This window comes from Haemaphysalis longicornis, unplaced genomic scaffold, assembly GCF_048455015.1.
Source record: "Haemaphysalis longicornis isolate Haplotype H1 unplaced genomic scaffold, Haemaphysalis longicornis Haplotype H1 scaffold_2, whole genome shotgun sequence".
Lineage (NCBI taxonomy): Eukaryota > Metazoa > Arthropoda > Arachnida > Ixodida > Ixodidae > Haemaphysalis > Haemaphysalis longicornis.
This window is the reverse complement of record NW_027526295.1, coordinates 288,062,643-288,078,721: the sequence shown is the minus strand read 5'-3', so window position 1 is coordinate 288,078,721 and position 16,079 is coordinate 288,062,643. Positions and strand designations below refer to the sequence as shown.

The 16,079-nt window shown below is 46.9% G+C and overlaps 1 pseudogene across 1 annotated transcript in view; it reads left to right on the top strand.

The window, feature by feature from the left end:
• Window positions 1-9,403: 9,403 nt before the first annotated feature.
• Window positions 9,404-16,079, top strand: part of LOC144170833 (uncharacterized) — a 42,310-nt pseudogene continuing 35,634 nt past the window's right edge. Inside the window, exon 1 of the transcript XR_013322686.1 lies at window positions 9,404-9,755. The product of XR_013322686.1 is annotated as an uncharacterized LOC144170833 (transcript). The remainder of the gene's footprint in view (window positions 9,756-16,079) is intronic.

The following is a 16,079-nucleotide window of genomic DNA, read 5'->3' as shown; positions in this document are numbered from 1 at the left end:
AAAACTAAACACCGTACACAGCAGGCACGTGACAAATGGGAGGACCTTTGCGGTGCTTTTCATTGCCTTGCATGCGTAATCATGCGAATGGCAATTAAACTTCTGGAAAAACAAACTGCCCAACTCGCCCAACTCTCAACCCTTTCACAATTAAACTTCGTAGTGCGATTCTCGGGGCGCGGATGCGTTAGAAGCATTCTGTGAATGAAACTTTATGGAAAGACGATTGCGTCTAACTTTTCAATACAAATATTCCTGATTACTGCAGGCTCTAAAATGTCCATTATTCAATTTTGGTTAATGAGGCCACTGAGATGAATAATTACCACCTCATTCTGTGCCCCCCTGGGCGCATAACCTTACTGTAGAGGTGTTTTTCCCGTAGATCTAAGCGCCTAATTTTTAAAAAACCTGTCTATTTAACTTTGATCACCCTTGTTGGGTCTTGAGTGGTCTAATCTTACCCCTGACGCCAGTTGTTGCGGTTCCGGGGTTCGGGAATCCATCTTGGTAGCATGACTGGTGACCAGAGACGTTGATAAAGAGACCGGTGTTTGCTGATGAAGGTAAAAAAAATTATACACGTATTTACATGATCAGTACAAGTTAGGATGCTGGGCTAGCAACAGCCACAGCAACAGAAGCAACTCTAACGGCAACCCCAAGAGCGACACTAGGCGGATCGCAACACGGCCTTTTAACACGAAAGTGTTTTATTCCGGGATACCCAAAGATTTAACTCACGTCATATCCGTCACCGAAATGACGCCAGTGCGACGAAGCAAGCGACCTGTAAAGGGTGCACCCCTGCACACAGGGTCTTCTTATGGGGAAGCAACCTTTAATACTAAATAGTACGTTATACTTAGGGTTCGTTTTCGGGTTTTATATTTTAACACGAAAGTGTTTTATGCCGAGATGCACCAAGATTTCACCGACGTCATGTCCGTCACGTAAATGACGCCAGTACAATTGCGCCGAAGCGACCCATCAGCAGGAAGTCGCTCGCCAAGCACAACCACAAGACACCCGCAAATCATGTTCAGCTGCAGATTTCGCTGCAAATTTCACTTACGTGTTTTACCGATTCCTATGACAGAGGAATCAAGCACAGTTTTTGGTTCAAGCAAAGGTCCCTAGAGTCCTCCTAGGGAATTCAACTCCCAAATGTCTCGCCCAATCACAGACCCACAAGCTCACGCACGCCGGCATCGACGTAGCGCAAAGCCGTTCTGGTGTCTTGCCCACGCGACCAGCGATGGAGAGGCCACGCGACCACGAGGGAGAGGGGGCGATGGCGCCGCCGGTACGAGAAGACCCTTTTTTATCAGTGCGAGGTGCGCCTGGCGGGGCTTGACCAACGATGCTCGCCGATTACAGATTTTATGATCCGCTCTTCCGAAGACGTCTCTGCTGTTTCACCAGAACCGCCGTGGTGGGGTTAGCTCAGGAAGTCGCGAGCCCGGACACGCCTGCTCGTTTCCGCTAAAGCTACTTAGAGGTCAAGGGGCACGGTTCACGTAGAGTTGATGAACCGCTGTATTCAATGCGGATTGACACGTGGCGCGAGCCGATATCGACGAATGCGCTAATCAGCGCCGAGGTCCGTGCTTGGGTGCGCCGGGTCCATGCTTGAGTGCGCCGGGTACGCATGCCCGGTCATAACACCCTGTATAAAAGGCTGAGGACTTCGACACACTCAAAGTGAAATAAAAAAAGAAATCCTCATAGGCACAGTGTAGGAAATTAACGCTGCTGAGCCCGAGGTCGCGGGTTCGGTTCCCGGCCACGGCGGTCGCTTTTCTGGCGGAGGCGAAAAGCGAAAACGCCTGTGTGTTCGAGATTTCGGCGCATGTTAAAGATCTTCAGATGGTCAAAATTAATCCGGAGCCCTCCACTACGGCGCGCCTCATCGCCTGTGTAACGTTTAAACCTCATAATCAAACAGGAAATTCACACAAAATTACTGCATTGTTCAAAACAGACAAACCAAATCAGTGAAGTGATACAAAGCTTGCAGTAACACTTGAGGAGAGAAAAAGAATTGACATATTTTGGGCAAACACACATAAAGGAAACTGAATAGAAGCAAAAAAATACGGCATAGATGGACAACATCGCAAACAGTGCAAAACCCCTTGCCTGCTGAAAGAAAAGATGACGCCGCTAATGATACGCACTGCACTGAAAATGCTCGTGTACGAGATGACGAAATTTTTACTGATGCTTTCTGAAGCAATGCTATCGCGAAGGCAGTTCCACAAGCGAATGGCCACAGGAAGCGCAGAGAGACAGAGAGAGAAAAAACGCATGCGTAGAACCATACATACGCGAAATTGTCTATTTAATCTTAGAGAAGTATTTGACGCGGTCTGGATAGGCATTGTGGAACGAGTGCAGTTACAAACATATTTGTGCAGCAATGATAACAGAGCAATATTACGGCGCACAGCCACAGGTTGGAGGCAATGATGAAGCTTTGTGTTACGCTGAAATGGTGGCTGTAATCGCCGGAGATAAAACGGGCAGCTCTGTTTTGGACCGATTCAATCACGTCAATCACATAACTAAGATATATAGGGAACAAACAGATGATGCGAACTCGAGTTGCGGGTAAACAAATGTCTGATAGGCCAATTTACAAATACTAGACGGCGAACGACTAATACCCCTGTCACACGGCAAATCTAATGTCATTCAAACTGAATGACATTAGCTGTAAATGACATTCGGCTCGGCCGTGCGGCTCTACACGGCGGAACAAATGTCATTTGATTGTGATAGCGGTGACGATTAGCGAGCTCGCAAAACCGCAAAATGACATTTCAAGCGCATATAGAATGTTTTCACACGTAATATTTTTTTTTAAAAACGTAACAAAGGAATATTTTTTTTAATAAAAACAAGAAAACCACCGATTTAGGTGACACCAGAAGACATCACAAGCTGAGACAAGTCTGCAAAAAATCCGGATTAGGGTAGCGCGCGCACTGGGGACGAGATTTTCTTTTTGTTAGTACTTGCTGGTGTTTCTTTATTAGAACAACAATACAAAAAAGAAAATATAGGTTTACTGACAGTTTTAGAAACAGTATTCTTTGGTTTGTTACTGAATTTTCCTGTCTAGGGACGCGCTACTGCTGTCGAGGCTACTCATTCGGCCGCCAACTGAGGTGTAACTGAGGTCCGGGACCTCAGTTAGCCGGTAAATGTCATTCGCCTTGAATGTCATTCGGTATTCTCGTGTAGCGCCGAATTAATGACATGTAGAGCGAATGACATTTGCTGTAAATGTCATTAGATCTGCCGTGTGACAGGGGTATTAGATTACGGCGTAAACATGTCTTCGATGCTTTTGCACAGATGGCTGTAACGTGGGATGACCACGACAGCTTTTCGGTTAGGTGAACGCGGAAATATTTCTATGATACTATATGCAATAATTCTGTGTGATTGGCGTTGTACGAGAAATTCGAGTTGCGGAAAAATTACCTGGCGTTTCGATACATGTAAAGCCATTTACTAAGTGTTACACCAATGACAAATTAGGCTGAGATGGTTTTGAAGCGTTAATGCTGTAATTGGTCTGTAGGTAATGCAGTCATCAGCAAAGATGCGCATGCGAGAGGAAATATTCAGTGGCAGATCGTTGATGTAAATCGGATAGGGCAAAGGCCCCAGAAGGCTTCCCCGGGCATACCTGACGTAACGTAAGTCGGAGATGAAGCAATATTGTTAACTTCTGTGAACTGTTTTCCATTCGAAAGAAAATTTCAAAGCCATGATAGTGTGAAAAAGTCATTTCGAAGAGCGGTTAATTTTGTGATAAGACGAGAATGGGCAACATGATGAAAAGCGTTAGAGAAGTCCAGAAAAATGCACTATTAAATTCGAGTAACTGTGTTTCGCATGATAAGCCTTTCCTAAACCATGTTGGTTATGAAAAAAGAAATGATTCAACTGTAAGTAATTGTAAGCATGGGAAGCTATTATTTGTTCGATAAGCTTGCAAAAAATGCAGGTCAATAAAATGTGGCGGTTATCTTCTGGGCTGTTTCTATTTCCCGGACTTCTTACATATTTTCCAGTCACTGGGCAGCATCCAGAGGATAAAGACTGCTTGAATATCAGACAGAATTTTACTTGACACAGACAAGGTTTTTTTTTCCTATTTTGTAATTAACTTTATCTACACCAGCTGAAGCAGAGAACTTCATAATGCTGATGAGGCTTGCAGCGCCCTCCCTGTATTCAATACTTCAATCCTTTCCCTGTATTGCCAGTTATAATAATCGGCTAGGTAAATTGGTATGACCCTCGCGGGCAGCGGTGTCGAAACTATTTTTCCACGGAGGGGGGTATATGCTACCACACGCACAATCATTATCATAATCATGATTAATATCGGCATTGTTATTTAAATAGTATCATGATCATTTATTTTCTTTGAGTACTCTGCAGGGGCTGTACAGTGGGGCTGCAATGAGTAGTATACATACGTAATCACAGTCAACCCGCTAACATAAAGCCAAAACAAACTCAATCAAGTATTCATTCAACATCACAGATGCTAGGGAGCACAGTAAGAGAATTAAAGTCCCTTTCTTAAGAGAAACAGGGCTAAAACACGAAGCTTCCTCTTGTCAGTGAGACATAGAAAGGTCCTCTTCAAAAGGCCAGACGGTGACTGTACCGGCTACACGAGGCAACGTAGCACCCAAGATTCTGTGCCTTTCTATTTGTAAACAGCAAGAAGGCAGTGTACACATGAAGTATATAAAAAATAAAATTAGCAAAAGCAATACGCACTTTCTGCACATTTATACAACAAGGTGACCAAACCAAGTCGGCAGGTTTTTTTTTTTTTTTTTAAAATTACGCGCTTAGCTTTACGTGAAGACAACCTCTACAGTGAGGTTGTGCGCCCAGGGGTACACGGGATAAGGTGGTAATTATTGATGTCGGTGGCTTAATTAACTAAAATTTAATTATTAACTTTTTTAGTGGCTGGAGTAAGCAGGCATGTTTGTATTGAAGAGTTAAACGCAATCTTATTTTGACGCAGTTTCATTTGGCAGAATTCTTCTAGTGCATCCGTACTCCGAGATATCGAACTGCAAAGTTTGCCGTTCTCTTGATTACGCATGCTAGGCAGTGACGACCGCCGCAAAGTTCCTTCTTTTGTTCTGTGTTTCCATTGCTGTTCCGCTAGTGCAGATTGTGATAACACCAGCAAAGAAAGAATGGGTGCCACTTATCACTTTTGCGTATGCCGCCACCCCGTCGTAAAAAAAAAAAATACCCATCGCACATAGCAGGCATGTCACAAAAGGGAGGAGCTTTGCGCCGGTCTTCATTATCTTGCATGCGTAATCATGCGAACTGAAATTAAACTTCGCAGTTCGATATCTCGGAGTACGGATGCGCTAACAGAATTCTGCCAAATGAAACTGCATCGAAACACGATTGCTTCTAACTTAAATACAAACATGCCTGCTTACTGCAGCCAATAAAAAGATAATTATTCAATTTTAGCTAATTAAGGCACCGACATCACTAATTACCTTCTAATTCTGAGTCCCCCCGGCCGCGTAACCCCTTTTTAGAAATGGTCTTTACGCACATCCAAGCACCTAATTTTTAAAAAATCTGTCGACTTACTTTTGATCACCCTGTATAATTGCCTCCTAACCGCGAGCATACTACCAGACATTTCGTTCATGCTTCCAAATGAAGGCTTACACGATGAACGTTTACAAAGCAGAAGAGGTAAACACATAGGTCGGTCGAAAAAAACGAGGAAAGCTCACATTAACGCGTAAAACTTAAAAGTAGCGAAGAAGAAGTGACAATTGGGCTAGTTGGTAATGCATATGGGACATCTTGAAGGTAGCGCACTTAAACACGGACACTAGGGAAGAAACGACAAACCACAGCGCTGACTCACAACTGATTTTTATTAGAACAGACACACACTTAAATACTACAACCTAAACCCATGTGACCAGACATCATGCATACGTCACAGTCCAGCGTATCATTTCTAAAACATGACAGGCATGAAACAGACTGTGTGGATGAAGGCGCGTGTTATATTAAGAGCGAATGCTCTTTATAAGCGACCCCAAACCATCCACCGCCGGCGTCGGCGGCGGCGTCCGCAGTGCTCTTTAAAGAAGAAACAGCATCCGGCGCCAGGTTTCGATCCGAGGACTTTGCGGGCCGCAGCCCGACGCTCTACCGAATAAGCCACGGACGCGACGCTGATACGCGCCTTATATCTTTAACGCATTCAAACTACGTCGTCAGCGGCGTGCGTTGGCGACTCAGCGGCGTTATAGCGGCTTGATAACTGCGTGGTGTACACGTGATACTACAAACCCGATGGAAGAGATGGAAGAGCAGGCGGCGAGGCGGTGGGCTGCGGGGGCCGAGCGCAAGCGCCGCAAGCGGGCCGACAACCGTGCATTCGCACTTTCACATTCTCCCCCTCGGGGAAATGCGGGGGAATTTTTTTAGGTTACAGAGTGATTTAAAAATTCAAACTCACTCTCATGTAAATGAATCGACGGCACACTAAAGCACCACACTCCCTTTTTTCTGATATTATATGCCTCAATAATCTCGCGTGTTAATTTATCCCTGTGCACAGATAAAATAACCGTTTCCTCGAACGCAGGCTCGCACTTGCACTTAGATACGTGTTGAGCCACGTGCGAGGAGGTGTCTCCTCCTAAAGACCTTCTGTGTTCCAGCAACCTGACATTGATACATCGACTTGTCTGACCAATATACACATAACCACAATTAAATGGCATAAGGTAGAGAACACACTTCTTGCATGGAACAAAAGGAGACACATGCTTCACCCCGCAACCCTTTCTGGTGCCGCGCGACATGCCTTTAAGCTTCCTGTCAACAGACCCACAAATTTTGCTAAGTTTATTAGGTGCCGAAAATACAACCCGCACACCGAAGCGACCCGCGACATTTTTCAAACCGTGGCTCAATCTGTGAATATATGGGAGTACGGCAGGAAATTTCTTTTCTGCCGGTGCTCCTCGCACGTGGCTCAACACGTATCTAAGTGCAAGTGCGAGCCTGCGTTCGAGGAAACGGTTATTTTATCTGTGCACAGGGATAAGTTAACACGCGAGATTATTGAGGCATATAATATAAGAAAAAAGGGGGTGTGGTGCTTTAGTGTGCCGTCGATTCATTTACATGAGAGTGAGTTTGAATTTTTAAATCGCTCTGTAACCTAAATATAACACGCGCCTTCATCCACACAGTCTGTTTCATGCCTGTCATGTTTTAGAAATGATACGCTGGACTGTGACGTATGCATGATGTCTGGTTACATGGGTTTAGGTTGTAGTATTTAAGTGTGTGTCTGTTCTAATAAAAATCAGTTGTGAGTCAGCGCTGTGGTTTGTCGTTTCTTCCCTAGTGTCCGTGTTTAAGTGCGCTACCTTCAAGATGTCCCTTAAAGGTAGCAAAGCTGTTCACAATCTCACGACCATCACGACGGTCTAAGTGCACTATTGCAGCCGATTTGCTTCTTCTTCGCTGCCGCAACAACCGTTGCTCCATCATTGTTGGTGTAAGTGTGAGTTTCCTTCATTTTTTTCTGGAAGTGATAATCATTGAACATCACCTTGGAGGGGCGTACGCTGTGACGTGTCCTTCTCGTTGCGAGCAGGTGTTGTCACGATTACGGCGAACGCTGGAGGTTTACCTGTCCGTGTAGATTTACATGTGCGTCATTAAAATAAGCGACTCCTTCTCCCCTTCTGAATTTTCGGTCTAATAGGGTCAAACAGCCTAACATTATCACTCGGAAGCACCTAATCAAAAAATTGAAAGAAACATTTTAACTCGGGGCACTTGAGGAAAAATATGCGAGGCCTTCATATCTTATCAGCCACTGTATTACTATATGAAAATGGTGAGGCAGGCAATAAACGCGGCATTTTCCGTGACTGAAATATCAGTTCTTATTTTTCCTTTGGGAATTACCTTGGTTTGCACACGAACAGGGCACGACGACCAGTGACGCGAATGATTTCCCTCCGAGGGAGATACGGTTATCGCTTAGCTAAACCTGCTTATGCTGCTCACGCTCCGGTCGGGCTGAGCGGACCTCTGGCATACAGCTAAATACAGCTCTGTATACAGCTCTGGCATACAGTTAAAAAACATACAACTAAAACTCTTAATCATGCAACTGAAGTGCACAACGAGTCTTCTTTTGGGTGAGAGAAGGCATTCATTGGTACCGGTGATATTCCGCGGCTGATCCAAAACACGTGCGGCAAGCGTTGTCGACTCGCTCGGCCAGACGCGATGCGTCGACTAAGAAAAAAGAGGGTTGGGAGGGTAGAGGGTTGGTTCGAAGCGCCCTCACTTTGTCAAGAATCTGCTGTATCGTTTCCTTCAGTGTCACTAGGTAACCTTATCTAGTGACACTATCAAAGCTATCTGGGGGGCTAGTTGGTTTCTTGACATAATGAAAAAATGCGCTAACAGGACGGGACTGAAGGAAGGAAACACAAAACAGCGCAGACTAGCAAACTGAGTTTATTGACCACAGCATATATACTACCACTTATCGGCACGTGAGCAATCAACAGGGAAAGATAAAACACACATCACTAAACGCACAAGCAGCCACATATCGGTCAATAGTCCAGGAACGCGATTTCTTTGGTCGATAGGGATATCGACGCAACGCTTGTGCAATTATCACCCGCATGCGCAATTTCTCGGGCTTCTATAATCTCCCGCGTGAGCGAGTCACGGCTCTTGGCAATCACCTCGGTTTTGTTAAAAAAGGGGTAGCAATTTCTACAATCACGGCAATGAATAGCTAGATGCCCATTGTTAGAGTTCCGGACGTTATTTCTATGTTCTCGTAGCCTATCGTTAACGCATCTGCCGGTTTGGCCGATGTATACTTTTTTACAAAAAAGAGGAATCTTGTACACTACTCCTTCGTTCCTCTTTCCTCTTTTTTGTAAAAAAGTATACATCGGCCAAACCGGCAGATGCGTTAACGATAGGCTACGAGAACATAGAAATAACGTCCGGAACTCTAACAATGGGCATCTAGCTATTCATTGCCGTGATTGTAGAAATTGCTACCCCTTTTTTAACAAAACCGAGGTGATTGCCAAGAGCCGTGACTCGCTCACGCGGGAGATTATAGAAGCCCGAGAAATTGCGCATGCGGGTGATAATTGCATTAGCGCTGCGTCGATATCCCTATCGACCAAAGAAATCGCGTTCCTGGACTATTGACCGATATGTGGCTGCTTGTGCGTTTAGTGATGTGTGTTTTATCTTTCCCTGTTGATTGCCCACGTGCCGATAAGTGGTAGTATATATGCTGTGGTCAATAAACTCAGTTTGCTAGTCTGCGCTGTTTTGTGTTTCCTTCCTTCAGTCCCGTCCTGTTAGCGCATTTTTTCATTATAGTGACACTAGTTTCCTTGTTGGGTGCACAGGCCGTATGAAAGTGCGCGCTCGCCACTACTCCAGTCCGGCCGTGGGCAGGGTGGGCTTGACGGCACTGCAGCAAGCCGGGGGTTCTCCTGCTGCGGCCAAGATGGCGGAGGGCGACGCGTCGGTCGGAAATGCGGACCTGGGCGAGATCGGCCTCACGTGGATGGACAAGGTGCGCAAGATGGTCTCCAGCGACGCCGAGTGGAAGGCCATCATCCTGAAGAAGATTGAATCCGAGAAGAGGAACGGAGGTGACCACTTTCTCGCCGGGTTCGCGTCTGCTGCGGCGGACGCATATTGCGGCCCGCTGCGGTGCGAGAGCCAGGGCCGCGTTATGCCAGCTGCTTTTCTCGGCCGCTCCTCTCTCGTCGGCCTTGCTGGGTGCAAGCTGCGGCCCGCTGCGGGCTCGGGTCCCTTTGCGCGCGGATCGGTGCAAGAGGAGGGGCCGCGAGGAAAATGCGAGTCACTGCGTTCCTTGCGGCAAATCAGCTGGAATCGTGCATGCGTCCGGAAAAACGACAGAAGGTGATCTCACGTCCGAGCACAACTGTGGAAAGGAGGCGCAAAATTTACAGGCGAGAACGCATATCAGAACCGAAATAGCAGCGCTATGAGTTGGCAATGCGTGCAGAGCGCGCGGTTTATGTACGTCCCTTTGTTTATTGATTTTTTCCCCCGAAGTTTCGAACCTTCCGTTTCGCGGACCATTCGAAGAAGCGCTCATATTTGCATATGTGCAACCCAGCACACAAACGGCGGTGAAATTTCGAGCAAAAGGTAAACGACGTATATTAGCTCATACATGCCACGATGGAAATCCATCGGAAAGCTGACTCGCGAATAGTTGAAACGCTTTCGTTTTCATTCCTTTTCCGACATTGATCAGCTGAACGGGCGCTCATTATCCATCGCGGTTTCTACATTGCGCTCAAGGGCTTATACTTTCGACGACCATGTGGCTGGCGTTCTCAAAGGTTTTTCATTAATGTGCATCTGGCACAGCGGGAAATGGGTTACGTGAAGCGGTAGACCGACATGGTTATGTTGTCTGTGTGCTCACATAGACAAGCAGACACAGTTACAAATAAAGCCAACAAGACGCCAGGATTCTTGCGCCGTAATTTCAGCAAGGTCCCGTCCTAACTAAAGTTGCTGCTGAATAAGTCACTCGTTCGCCCCAAGCTCGAGTGTGCTGCTGTTATTTGGGAACCTTGTTACGCCACTCTGGAACAGAACCTTGAATTCGTGCAAAGTAACGCTGCCCGCTTTGTCATTTCCAATTACGATCGTACAGCCAGTGCTACAACGAAGAAATCTTTTTTGTGCCTTACCGGGTTGTCAGTACACGCAGGAAATTATTTCATTTGTCTTTTTCATAAAGATTATCACCCTTCTTTGAAAGAGCAACTAGTTACAAATTACATCGCCCACTTACAGATATTTACGTCTCGACCATCATAACAAGGTTTGAAATACATTTTGTCGGGCGACTGCGTTTTATCACTCATTCATACCTAACACGTCAGCACCTTCCTGCAGACATTGGATCCATTTCTAATCATTGTTTTCTTCGTCAGACCTTGTCTGCTTTTATGCAATACGATATTCCTGCGTAATTTTGTATGATGAGGTTACCACGATTGTTTACGTCTGTAGTAAGCTGTTTTTTGGTCTCTTAAATACTTGTGTGTTTCTACACATTTTTGTGTATATCTTCGTCGATTACGTTGTTTAAATTTTGATGATTTGCTTTGTTTTGTATCTCACAGCCAAAAATATTTTACTTTCCCTTGACGCAACCTACACTGCACTGTTTTGCCCACTCTACTGTAGAGTGCCTTAAAGTTTGAGAGTTTGCGAAATAAATAAACTTTCGGTTAAACAAAACCAACAATCTTACGCATCATTGATTTCAATGAATATACGTCGAAACGTTGCGCTTTCCGCTATCGCGTGTGCACCAACTGGCAAGATCCTTCAAAGCAGTTTCCGGGCAGGTCGCTTTACTTTCGCGACTAGTTTCTGATAACTTCATTAATGCTCCCCGCATGATTCCGGTTCCGGCGAGCGCTTGCTCTGTGGGCAATGGAAGCCATGTTACTACTTAAACAGCAGCAGTCATTTATGTCCCATTCCTGTAATGGCACAGCGGGGGTGTCCACCTTTTTTTGCAAAACGGCTAGCTTGTAAAATGCGTTACGGGAGACAACGTGAAGCAAGGACAATTATGTGTTTCTCGTTGATTACAAAGTATCATGCAGGCAACGAAGGGGAAGCCTGCACTAGTGCCGTGGCCGGCACTCACTGAAGAAAAAATCGCGAAAGGAACCCCGGCATTTCTTTTGCCTCCTCCAAGCGGAGGAAATCGGAGAAAGAAGCGCAATCTCCGTCTGCAGTTACTGTCGGGCCATCGCCGCTCATGGTGACAGCCGCGAAGGACGTTCCCTATATAGGCGTTGCGGCCACCCTAACCACTTCCCACATAAAGTCGGTCTGCACTGCACGCTTCGATAAACGGCTGGGGATTTTATGACAGTGCCTGACGCGCCGGGACAACGGTTGCCAAGTCTGCATAAGGCAAACCCAAAGAAAGCTGCATCCTTTCCTTTGTGTTTACTTACAACCTCATTGACCGGCTACGAAATTCGCCGCTAACGTCTTGTAATCTCGAACGAATCATTGTTGTTTCCTGGCACTTGTTGGTCAGGCTGTTAAGTTTGTCTGTATGGGCGCCGGTGGCTTGATGGGTGGCAAAAGTGGCTGTCCGTAACCCAAGCAGGGCCGAACCTGAGTAGGTTCAGTTTGATAACAGAGGCTGCAGCGACGAGAACTCCTTCTTGCCTACAACAAGATGTGATGCCCCACACCACCACGATGTGCAAAAGAACGCTGCGCACATGTTTGCCGCCCGAGCAACACCGCCATTTTCTATATCACGGTCGTCCGGGGCTTCATCTATATTGTGAAAGGAGGAATTCATCACCGTTACGCTTTTTATCTCATGGTCAGCGCCGTAGACCTTTGGCACGGCACGATGCACGAGAAATCGCCGGTGATTTATCGATGCCCGTGTGCTACAGGCAGCCGTGGGGTGCCTATCGGCTTCCATATGGGGCGCAATTCTCAGTTTTGTCCATATCATGACGGTTTGATTCAAAGTTGCCGTTTCGAGCGAGCCCCGATTGACTGAATGCAGGCGGCCAGATGCGACACAGCACAACCATTGGTCAGAGGCCACGCAAGTGCGTCGCGACTAAAACGGGGGCGAAATGGACATTTTCGCACGTCTACGCGTATACCTGTGCCCCGCACATTGCACAATTGTTTGTGTGTTACCAGCCGTAAACACACCTTGCGCCAACGTCCATGGCCAGTTCGCGGCGAAGCTAAAGCCTCCCGCAATCGACTGTATCCCCGCCATTTTCGCCACATCGTACTGAGCAGCAAGTGCCCCAAAGGAACGTTCCTTTTAAAAAGCGAATTAATTACACCGTCGGGAAAAAATGTGAATTTGGAATTATACGCAAGAAGGGTCCTTGCAGGTGAATGAAAGCGTCCTGGGCTCAAAGGATGTCTACTAAGACTAACGCACGGTCAAGGGACAGCGCTACGGTAGTACAAACAACGCGTTCACTGGTATTGTAACACAAGGACGACTAAATCAATTTGCGCATGTCAATCGAACATTAAAGCTTGGTTCAAGCAACGTCGGGCAACTTGTGTACAACTGGGCGAGTGGAAATGAATTGACCTTCTGCGCTTCTGGAAGATTTCTTAGTAAACTTCCTCACGGCAATAAATCACGATGCGGTGTCGGAGATCTCTTCAAAATCCGCTCATTTAGAAACAAGTGGGACTTGTATTTTAACACGTAATTTAATAAAACCGCTTATCGTTGCGTCACAAGTTTGAAGTGAACGAGTTAGAGAAGTCGATATGCCTCATTCCATTCAACGCCTCGAAGTAACTCATAAAATATGGCCTCGAACATATATAAAAAGTATGTGTTACTTGATAGTTTGAATACTATGCACGGTGCGAAAAAGGAAACATATGCGGAGAACATGAAAATATTACAAGGCGACCGCGCTGTCGGCGACGTCTTACAGGGCGGCGATTTGGGCGCGGCCTTGTTGGACGACGTGACGTGATTCGCCATGGCTGCCCTTTCAGAACGCGCTTCTCGCCGAGGCCTCCATGCTACAGTGAACTAGAATATTCTAGTTCACTCTATCCATGCTTTCGGTGCCCGTGCGCATCGGCGCGCGCCGGCGCGGCTTGATGGGCGAGTTTGACCATTTTTACAGCAAATCCCTCTACATCCAACGGTTTCATCACCGTGAGCAAAAACGGTTTCTGTGGGCAAAAACGCAAAGGCCTAAGGTGCCGAGCGCATGCGCCAGGCTAATCAGGCGAGCTCAGAAATCGTTTATCGAAACCGCATTACGGATGATAAGGCGCTTGTGAACAATGGGACCCACCACCAAGTGTTCCTGGTAAAGATTATGTTTTCGGATTGTCCTTAAAGGCTAGGCAGGACTAGTGTCACTAAATAGAGCAGTTCTTGCCCAAGACGCCGAGCGCCTGCGTCAAGCTAGGCAGGATCCAGCATTTGCTGCCAGAGTAGGCGAGCGTAGTGTCAGCAGATAAACTGTAACGGAGTGCGTATGGCACAACAGCAAACCGTTCAGGCTTCACCGACTACAATGCGCAGGTTTCCCTCGTCATGTACTCTCCTGCGCATGTGAAAAAACTGATTAAGCGTTTCCCGGCCTCGGGCGTGGCCGACGCTCTGGGCCCTGCAGTGAAGCCTGAACGGTTTGCTGTTGCACCATACGCACATAGGCTGTCCCATGGGCTGAAAAACGTCGCGCAGCGCTATGGTGTCGGTGTGGTTTTTTTTTTTTTTTTTCTGCGCCACAAAAGCTTGCCAAGATGTGAGCTCAAGTGCGCAGCCGCGCAGAGGGCAAACGCACAGAGGGTAGCTGTGGTGTGCTTTCTCCCGTGCAAGACGGGTATAGCTTATCGGCTTCCTCCGTCTGGTGGCAAGAGCTACGTGGGTCACAGTGGCCGATGTGTCACAACTCGCCTAGGTGAGCATAGAAGGTCGCCAAAATCGACCACCTACTCCCGGCTAGCAGACCGCTGCCTTTGCTAAAAGAAACAACCGTTCTTTCCAGACACGCCAGGCACACAGGCCGGGAAATTATTGAAGCGTTTCACATCAGGAAATCGGGAGCTGATTGTGTAAGCCAAAAGTCGATAGCGCTGTGTGACTTAGCTAGCACGTGCCGTTAATCTTGATGTTCCGATGTTTTTTTATCCCGGTTATCAGCCCGGGTGGGGCCCTTTGTTCATTCTTCATGAGTTCCACGTTAAAGGGACATTGAATTGAATTCTAAACATTGCAGGATTACTAGCGCAAATTGTAGTACGGAGTCCATAGGCCATGTTTCGACCACTCTGAGCGTGTTTACGCGAATTTATTTAGTAGAAAAATCAATGAAAATGCTGTCCTCCTCTCTGCACCCTCGCCCATTTTCTGTGGCGTTTTCGTGTGACGCCAGCAGGAGATGAGCTGGCGATTGGCTGCGCTACTGCACGGCTCGCCGACCTTCCGCGACCCAGTCAGTCGGCCCAACGTTTGTCCGCCGGCCGCCGACGGGTCGTCGCAATTCGCTCGAACAGTTGAAACTAAGCCACAACACATTTGTGAATGGAAGAATGTGCCTTTCTTTACTTCGTTAGTTTGTACACTGTATCAAGCTCCGAGTCCGGGTCGCTCCACACAAGCGCTGCACAAGTGCACATGCGACGCTTCGCTGACTTTACGCTAATAGGAAAATCTAATGCCACCTAAAGGCGGGAGAAGAGTCAGCGAAGTCAATATAGGTTCTAAGGAAATAAAATCAACTGAAACTTTTACCGTACAGCGCAAAACTAGAGCCGGAAGAACTTTTTTGCGCTGAGTGAACAAGCACAGCGGTCAGCAGCACGACCACACATCTGCGAACGCTTTTCCATCAAGGAAATGCAATTGCTAGACGTGAGATATTGTGGAAGTTAGGGGGACGCTTACTGCAGGAGCGCTATACAACAAATAGCCACCTAAAGTACTTGAAATGCTTAAACTAAATAAAAGTGTAAACTGGTTGTACATTATATACCTGATATATCCCGCTGCAAAAAGTTTGGTTCGTGGCCGAGTGGTGTAAAGCGCTAGAACTTTTGTTTTGCAAGTCTCAAGTTCGAATCCCCGAGGGTGCATGCTGTTTTTTTTTGTAAGTTGATTTTTTTGTTTGCGGCCGGTGTTTTCTAACCTGAGTTCACCATTTTTGGGCCGTAACGTTCACTGCTCCACGAGCGAGTTCGCAGAACGCGCGCATACTGACATTGACGCGCTAGCCAGTTCTCGTTGGCTTGCTGTTGCCACAAGCACCGACGGCTTGCAGGCAGTGGGCGCAGGCCAGAATCAGCAGACCCTTGGCCTGGTGCGAACGCGCTTTTTACGATACTGGCATGAGTGAGGCAAGCTCCGAATATGCGGCAAACCCGCATGGCATTTGAGCGTCTGC